Source organism: Cydia splendana, chromosome 12 (genome assembly GCF_910591565.1).
Source record: "Cydia splendana chromosome 12, ilCydSple1.2, whole genome shotgun sequence".
Lineage (NCBI taxonomy): Eukaryota > Metazoa > Arthropoda > Insecta > Lepidoptera > Tortricidae > Cydia > Cydia splendana.
The window spans coordinates 5,504,075-5,512,500 of NC_085971.1; the positions used below are offsets into that span (position 1 = coordinate 5,504,075).

An 8,426-nucleotide genomic window follows, 5' to 3' on the forward strand; every position below is an offset into this window, starting at 1 on the left:
GATAAGATGTCTTCGGGTGACGGGATGGACACAATGTCAACATTTCATCGGAAATGAAATCCCTGCCAGAGTAAATATAGAGAACGCCTCAAAATTACTTTTCAAGTGTTTGCACTTTTTCGACATTGTAGACGCTCGTCTATCTGTCTACTAAAATGCCTATTTTTTCTTCTTAAATTGCCTTTAAACTAGCCTTTATTCAAAAACTATATAAAATGTTAGCAAAACAAAAATAGGAGTTATCCACAGATTTAGGATTGGGTTATCCATCATTTAACAAAAAAAAAGCAAAAAGTGTGCGTTGGCCGGGAATCGAACCCGGATCAACTGCTTGGAAGGCAACTATGCTGACCATTACACCACCAACGCATCTGACTGGCGCGGCGAAATTTGCCATCATGTTGGTTGAGCATATAAGGAAAGGAATGAAAAAAATCCTATGACTTTCTTCACCAACCTTCAACAAGTTCACTGACATCAGACGTGATAATTAATTAAGCAATTATAAGGAATTACTGATGATGATGTATTTTAATTAAGCAACCGTCACGACATATTTACTACATAATAGAAAAAAAATAGTCTTATTTTAAAACAGGTATAATTACATACAGGTATAATTAGATACTGTAGGTACCTAAAGACGAATAAAGTCTAAGGAAAAAACGTGCCTCGGAATTCAAGCAAAAGTCATTCTCGAATAGATGGCGCACACACCTTTAGCCTATCCTCGGCTAGATGGCGTGACGACACCGTTTCATATTTAACAATTTTAACACATAGATATCAGTGAATGAACATGGATCAAAATGATATAAAAATAATAAAATCATTTATCCATATATATAAATTTTTTGATAACTTTATACGTTTTCATTTTGAGTTTTAGTCGTGTGTCGATAGATGGCAGTAAATTTACAGTGAATACAAAATTTACAATGACAGGACCCCTCTATACTATCTATTCTTTTTGCTGATGATGATGTATTTTAATTAAGCAACCGTCACGACATATTTACTACATAATAGAAAAAAAATAGTCTTATTTTAAAACAGGTATAATTACATACAGGTATAATTAGATACTGTAGGTACCTATAGTTTTTGTAAGATATCAGAAAACTAGGTAAAATTTGACGTGGGAAGGGGGAAGGGGGGTCTGAGAAATATTATGTTAGGTAGGTAGTTTGATAAGTGTGCGGTGTCTTTCTTAAGCTCTAAAATTACCAGAATCGTAGTACCTACCTATTTAAGAGCCCATCAACGTTCACACTAGCGCCACTGCAAAATAATCGTGATTATTCAAATTTAACGAAAGATATTTTAAAAAAAGGGGCCGCTTCGTACTGTATTTTGTATTTAAGTACCGTTTGAATACATCAAACTCATTTTTATGTTGCTGGATTCGTCGATCTACGAACTCAAAACAAAAACGGCCGTTTTAACTTTGGACGCATAGATTGTTGAATCCAGCAACATAAAAACTAGTTTGATGTATTCAAAAGATACTTAAATACAAAATACAGTACGTAGCGGCCCATTTTTAAATACTTGTCGTTAAATTTAAATAATCACGATTATTTTGCAGTGGCGCTAGTGTGCACGTTGATAGGCTATTCGGCTCATAATAGCGAAGCAAATATTTACGGATTATTTTAAATACATAGGTAGATATTTAACAACTAAAACAACAGTATGAATGACGTAAGTAGCTCAAAGTAAATGAATTATTCTCATTTACGTGCTGTGCTTGTTAGTGTTACCGTGACCTCTGAACGCACGTGATTATTACAAATCTTGGGATCTATAATTAAATTTGAACAAGTTCACTACCGCTGAACATGTTTATAAACAGGGGAGCATTCTCCCCGAATAAGACCAAAGTGCAAATTAATGCATTTTCCACAAAAATACTTATTATTTCCCCCACTCGCTGTCAAATCAACGCGCCCTCACACAAAATTATAATAAAACGAAGACCACAATGCCACAATGGGCCTCAAGAAGCACCGAGAACCAATTAACCCTGGCGCTGCCCGATCGGGCCACAAAAGAATCAATTAACGCAACGAGACAATTGCGCCGCGCTCATGCACCTTGTGCGCTAGGGAGGGTTAGACGCGACTTGCGGTTGACACTTTGGAGAAGAATTATTTATACATACCTAAGATGAAAAAAAGGAAAATAAAAACGGTAACTGACCGAGCGAAAGCGTAAGTCGCCCTTTCAGTTAGGGCAAAAATTATTTCCGATATATGTCCGGATGTTCTCGACCGATTCTCGTGAAATTTGGTAACCGGGTTCGATAACTATAATAGATTTTTTTGACGAACTAGTTATTGAAAAATTTTTAAATGGCGTAGTCATGGGGGTTTGCGAGGTCTATAGTATACGACATCAAAAGTACTTCCAAAACAAAATTATCTATGCCAGTAGATTGATTTTTGCATATATATTCTGAGACTGATTATGATCCCTAGTAGCATTTTCGTTGGGGCCCACGGTGCCAACGGTAGGGAAAACGTTGGGATGAGGTTCGTTCCGTAGCCAACATTAATTTTGTATTGGCCCACCATCGCATTTACCAACATTCGCTATGGCACAGATGCCCAACAATGGGCCTTTATGTATTTTGCTACCGTTGGCTAAACAACGATAATATTCGTTGGCCCAATGATGACATATATCGCATTTACCAACATTGGCAGTGGCAGTGATGCCCAACAATGGGCCTTTGTGTATTTTGCTACCGTTCGCTAAACAACGATAACATTCGTTGGCCCAATGGTGACGAATACCGCATTTACCAACATTGGCTGTGGCACGGATGCCCAACAATGGGCCTTTGTGTATTATGGTAACGTTGGCTAGTCAAGGATATCATCCGATGGCCCAATGATGACAAATATCGCATTTACCAACATTGGCTGTGGCACTGATACCCAACAATGGGCCATTGTTTATTTGGTAACGTTGGCTAATCGACGATATCATCCGATGGCCCAATGACGACAAATATCGCATTTACCAACATTGGCTGTAGCATTGATGCCCAACAATGGGCCTTTGTGTATTTTGGTAACGTTGGCTAATCAACGATATCATCCGATGGCCCAATGATGACAAATATCGCATTTACCAACATTGGCTGTGGCACTGATACCCAACAATGGGCCTTTGTTTATTTTGGTAACGTTGGCTAATCGACGATATCATCCGATGGCCCAATGACGACAAATATCGCATTTACCAACATTGGCTGTAGCATTGATGCCCAACAATGGGTCTTTGTATATTTTGGTAACGTTGGCTAATCAACGATATCATCCGATGGCCCAATGATGACAAAAATCGCATTTACCAACATTGGCTGTGGCACTGATGCCCAACAATGGGCTTTTGTTTATTTTGGTAACGTTGGCTAATCAACGATATCATCCGATGGCCCAATGACGACAAATATCACATTTACCAACATTGGCTGTAGCATTGATGCCCAACATCGGGCCTTTGTTTTTTTTTTGGTAACGTTGGCTAATCAACGATATCATCCGATGGCCCAATGACGACAAATATCGCATTTACCAACATTGACTGTAGCATTGATGCCCAACAATAGGCCTTTGTGTATTTTGGTAACGTTGGCTAATCATCGATATCATCCGATGGCCCAATGATGACAAATATCGCATTTACCAACATTGACTGTAGCACTGATGCCCAACAATGGGCCTTTGTTTATTTTGGTAACGTTGGCTAATCAACGATATCATACGATGGCCCAATGACGACAAATATCGCATTTACCAACATTGGCTGTAGCATTGAGGCCCAACAATGGGCCTTTGTGTATTTTGCTACCGTTCGCTAAACAACGATAACATTCGTTGGCCCAATGGTGACGAATACCGCATTTACCAACATTGGCTGTGGCACGGATGCCCAACAATGGGCCTTTGTGTATTTTGGTAACGTTGGCTAGTCAAAGATATCATCCGATGGCCCAATGATGACAAATATCGTATTTACCAACATTGGCTGTGGCACTGACGCCTAACAATGGGCCTTTGTGTATTTTGGTACCGGTGGCTAAACAACGATAACATTCGTTGGCCCAGTGAGCACAAATATCGCATTTACCAACATTGGCTGTGGTACTGATGCCCAACAATACCAGTTGAGTTTGCTTGTGGCGTCACTAGATGGCGTTACTGTCTCCAAACATCGAAGTTATAGTTATTTTCTCGATTATTCCGGATATAATCATAATATTTTTTTAAAGTAACTTATAAATCTAATAGCTATAACTATAAAATTTATACATAAATTTAAAAAATTGTATTTTACCAACATTTTCTCAATTTAAATCTCAAAAAACATAAATCTCGCTTACGAAGTTTCGAAGTGCGGTTAGTATATATACAAATTAGAGTGTATAGTAAGTGTACTTGCTTCGGCAGTACATATACTAAAATTGGAACGATACAGAGAAGATTAACAACAACTGCTGCCTAGGGCCTTCATGTGGATACAACCAATGCCTACCGTAGTGTAATTGTAATATTTATCAGCAAATGCCCAACGTCGTATTACACAACCACTTACTTAACGTAGGGTAACTGTAGGACTCGTAAACAAAAGCCCATTACATAATTAGACTGTAGGCACACTATAAATTACACAACTATTTACCTACGGTAGTATTGTAAGAATCCTACACAAGGCCCAACGTTAAAGTTACAATGTTGGGCCTTTGTGGGACAAGCTGTGTTGGGCCTTCAACCTGGTGCACGACTACCTACCGACCTACCTGACTTGCCGTTGGGTAATTGTTGAATTTGCAAACAGAAGCACAACGAAAAAATTGCCCTTTTTTATTTTTTTGCAGTTGGCCCTACAGCAAGCCATACGGCCAAATGTAACAATTAACCAACCATCAAACAAATGTGTATAGGCCCAACCACGGCCCAACCAAAACCACCACCGTTGAATAATTGTATGATTTATTTAAATTGGCCCAACGAAAAAATTACTCTAATGGCCCTCTGTTGGGAATCTTCGGGAGGGCCTTTGTCGAGGGCCCTCCAGCAAATCGTACGGCCAAATGTAACAATTAACCAACCATCAAACAAATGTGTATAGGCCCAACCACGGCCCAACCAAAACCACCACCGTTGAATAATTGTATGATTTATTTCAATAGGCCCAACGAAAAAATTACTCTTATGGCCCTCTGTTGGGAATCTTCGGGAGGGCCTTTGTCGAGGGCCCTCCAGCAAATCGTACGGCCAAATATAACGGTTGCCCAACTAATACGTAAACAAAGGCCCAACAAAATCCCTACAAGAAAATGCTATTAGGGATTTTATGATGACGACATTATTATGGCTGGTGACATGCTTTTATATAGGTAGAGTTTACGTTTTAAACACCCCCAAAAGTACAAACTGCAAAGATCATACGCCTTAATTAAACTCGTCAACCACACCTCAACCTAATTAACTTCCAATTTTAAAACCTTAAAATTTCTGCCAATTCTAACCGCCTTGGCGGCTACTTCCCTTTGACACGCAGATCAAAGCACACGCGCTTCTATTAGCCCTGATTACAGCAGCACTTCACCCCCTTCACGGGAGGAAAAGAGGGGGGAATTGCTCCCCGTTCCTCCCATTGTCTCGCGGAGGGTTAAGACGCTCTAGTGTCATTGCTAGTTTCATAAATTAGCTTTGATGCGTTTGAGAGTTTTAGAGCAAGTTTTTGTAAAGGTTATGTGAGCATTGTTGAATTGTTGATGTCGTCTGATGATCTGACGGTTGTGGCTACAAAGGGATTGGTTAAGATGAGAGCACTTGTCTTTGCTGGGATTATGAACTGTTTCCTATCATACTTGAGGAGCAATGTGCGTTGCAACGTTAATATATATATGAAGCTAATACAAGGGCTCATTTAAACTTCAAGGGTTGTGAATATTGTGATATAATTAGACGCAGGCACTCAAATGCATCTAAAGCTTGAAATCGTATGTAGGTATGATTATTAAGTAAGCAGTAGTAGTAGTAGTAGTAAAATACTTTATTGTACAAAAAGAAACATAAAACATGAAAGAACACACATCATTAGTACAAAGGCGAACTTATCCCTTTCAGGGATCTCTTCCAGTTAACCCTAAGCCCCATTTTTACGGTTCAAGAACTTGCATGCGATTTTCGTTACATTGCGGTATTTGGTGGATAGTGCTAATGGCGCGCCTATTTGAGGTTTTTGACAATTTGGTAAGGGGACAGGGAGTGGTATTGACCATTCGTTTTCAATTCTATTAGTAAAATTTAAATGCCTCGTAGTGGAGATATTATTGAACGAAATACACGAAAACGAGCGGTCGAAATTCAAAAATCGGCCCCCTGTACTTAAATTTAGAACTCTGTAAAATTTGTTCCAAAATACAAACATATTCACAACTTCGAGTGTAAATGTCGTAAAACTGGTCACGAACATTGTTCAATAGGTATAAATAACATTCGAAACATTTCACGTTACTGTCAGCTTTCGGCTCGCAATTTCCTAGCTGCCATGCACTTCCGTTGCAGTAGGAAGCCGGCGTGTCGTGTCAGCTATGTGGCCTGTGACAATGTGCTTCAAATGTGCCAAATGTCACAAATGTAACGTATAACGTATAGATTCCGGCGTTCGGAGACATAATGGAATTTTAGGCAGCTCTGTTACATTTGTATTACTTACAACAATCTAAATAGTTTGTGACGCTGTCTATATTCGGGTTGGTGTTTGGTTGTCAGCTTAAAACACGTTTAAAATATTCATGCAATGTTTAACAGCAAAATTTAAACCGAATTGTGACTTTATTAATTTAATTAACCGATTGAATTTGTTTATCTTTTTTTGCTTCGTGGCAGCAGTATGGATTTTGTTGGTCAAATGATCAATAAGAGCCCAAAAATAAAAATAAAAATCAGTTTTAATTTGATCCACTATGTCTTTTGTAAATATTATGTAGAAATAATGTAGAATGTACCTAGAATAAAATATAAAATTCTCCCATATAGGGAAAAATCATTATTTTCAGGCAGGACGCCTAATCAGTTACTTCACTTTTTAAAGTAAGTACCTTACAAGGTTAGGTAGTACGTTGCAGGGATGTTGCGACCATCCGCATCCGCAACCGCGGAACTTCCGCATTATTTTCAACATCCGCATCTGCATCCGCATCCGCATAAAATCGATGAGGAGCTCATGCGGATGCGGATGTCGAACAAGTCGGTACAGGAACGTCTTAGCGGCGGCGTAAGTGCTAGGTGATTTCGTCATTACCTATAACGAAATCGTCTAGAACTCTAGATCCAGAAAAGTCGGCCAAGTTACTGTTTATTAAATATACAATATTAAGTCAGTGAATATAACGCACCTATATTCTTGCTCAAATACTAAACGCTTCGTTTTTTTAAATAAAAAAAATACTAAAAATGTAATATTTGACGTTTTCTAAGTACCTAATCTTGACATCCGCATCCGCGGATGTGAGCCTTTAAATATCTGCATCCGCATCCGCATCCGTGGATGTCAAAAAATCTGCATCCGCAACATCCCTGGTACGTTGTACCTACGTGTATTTCTTACCAGTGACTCTGTAAGAGGCATAACATTTATATAGGTATGTAGTTTGGCTACGAAAGAAATGCTACTTTATTTGGTTTATGAAAGGTTCTATGTATAGTCTGCTGGGATTAGCAGTTCGGGGCCTGCTACGAATCGACAGACTATAATTAGATAGAAACGGAGATTGGGCCTTACGAGGAAAGTGTTGTGATTCTAGTGTTACTAACAAACCTTGTTTTACACATTATAGTTATTTAATTATTTTCTTTGAAACATAATTCCATCCTTGTTTTGGACCTGGAACCTGGATCATCTCGTAACTGCGCTAAATCGCTCCGCGCCCGCGCCTGCGCAAGTGATCGCGACACGTTTGTTTGTGCGCATGGCCGGTAACTAGCTGCACGACAGACTAATGGCTCTCTGTTCTGTTTTATCTTAGCGTACCTAGCTACTATATTTACGGTGGCGGCATTGACATATAGATTAACGTCTACAGCACTTGTATTAGATACTTACATACTTAGCTTATAGATAGGATAATAAATTTTAAAATGGTGTTTTGCCTCAGTGGCCATGGCCATAGCCTATTTGTAGAGATAAATTCTATTGATTTCTTTGGGTTCCTGTAATTCCTGTTACCACATTTTTGCGCCTAAGAATCCGAAATTCGGCTTAGAACAAAACATAATCTATTTTAAAAATACCTACCGAATTATGGCTAAACACTGAGAAGTCACTGAATATATAAAAAAATTACGACTACCACCGTATATAGAAAAAAAAACAATAATAGAAATATTGCAAAAAACAAAATA

The 8,426-nt window shown here is 38.7% G+C and overlaps 1 non-coding gene across 1 annotated transcript; it reads right to left on the reverse strand.

Annotated features, from left to right (window-relative positions):
- Positions 1–297: 297 nt before the first annotated feature.
- Positions 298–369, reverse strand: Trnag-ucc (transfer RNA glycine (anticodon UCC)). The gene has a single exon. It is a non-coding gene; the product is annotated as a tRNA-Gly (tRNA).
- Positions 370–8,426: the final 8,057 nt, after the last annotated feature.